The following is a 1,283-nucleotide window of genomic DNA, read 5'->3' as shown; positions in this document are numbered from 1 at the left end:
GAACAGAGGGGGGGGGGGGGGGGGATATGACTTTGGCGCGAATTGCGCCCTCCGCCACAACCACTTGGTGGCTAGCGGAGTATATATGTAGATGTAGATATGGAAAACATCGACAAGAAGGGACAGGATGATACGACAAGGTACTAGAGGTAGCTTTAGAGGGTACAAAAGGTAGAGGTAGGCAGATTGGAATACATCTAGCAAATAATTGAGGATGCAGGTTGCAGGTTTTACGCTGAGATGAAGAGGTTGGCACCGTAAAGGAACTCGTGGAGGGCCGCAACAAACCAGACAGAAGTCTGATGAAAAAAAAAGGAGCTGATGGTAGGATTCGTATGTGGCGCAAACCCCACGAAGCCATGGACCCATGTTGTTAACATGCCACTGTGCAAGCTGGTGGTGGCTCAATAATGGTGTGGACTGTGTTTACAAAGAATGTACTGGGTCCTACAGTCCAAATGACCCGGTCATTGACTGGAAATGGGGACCATGTACAGCCATTCATGGAGTTAATGTTCCCAAGCAACGATGGAATTTTTATAGATGACAATGCGCGATGTCACCGGGCTACAATTGTTCGCATGGTTTGAAGAACATTTTGAACAGTTCGGGCGAATAATTTGGCCACCCAGATGGCCCGACATGAATCCTATCGAACATTTGTGGGACATAATCGAGATATCCGTTCGTGCACAAAATCCTGCACCGGCAACACTTTCGCATTTGTGGACAGTGACAGAGGCAGCGTGGCTCATTATTTATGCAGGTGACTTCTAATGTATAGTTGAGTCCATACCACGTCGAACTCCTGCACTACACTGTGCAAGAGGAGGTCCGACACCATATTGGGAGGTATCACATAAGTTTTGTCACCTCAATGTAAGCAGGAGGCAGTACACGTGGTCTCGCAAGTTTGTGGTAGATTTCGGCAGTTGCATAACTGACTTCAGTTAATGTAAACAAACAGGAATTATTCTGATCCGTGTACGTGCGTGTAAACTCAGGAAGAATGGAATATCAACATTTGTCTAAATCAATAGGGCATTTAATACTTCCATTTAACCATTTCGGGACAATGTGAATTCCGGCCAAACAAGTGGCAGACCATCCAGAATAGGTAACAACAGTGACTAAAACAATAGTGCTTATTAATATCTATCGTACGTAAATATATAGACAAAAATCATAATACTGACGTTGTCCTTTAACTTTTATCCACAAAGTACGGGGTGTTCAAGAAGTCTCTCCTCAGTGCCGTGTGATTGTTAGCCGCGCGTGCCGTA

Source organism: Schistocerca serialis, chromosome 7 (genome assembly GCF_023864345.2).
Source record: "Schistocerca serialis cubense isolate TAMUIC-IGC-003099 chromosome 7, iqSchSeri2.2, whole genome shotgun sequence".
Classification (NCBI taxonomy): Eukaryota; Metazoa; Arthropoda; class Insecta; order Orthoptera; family Acrididae; genus Schistocerca; species Schistocerca serialis.
This window is presented reverse-complemented; position numbering follows the sequence as displayed.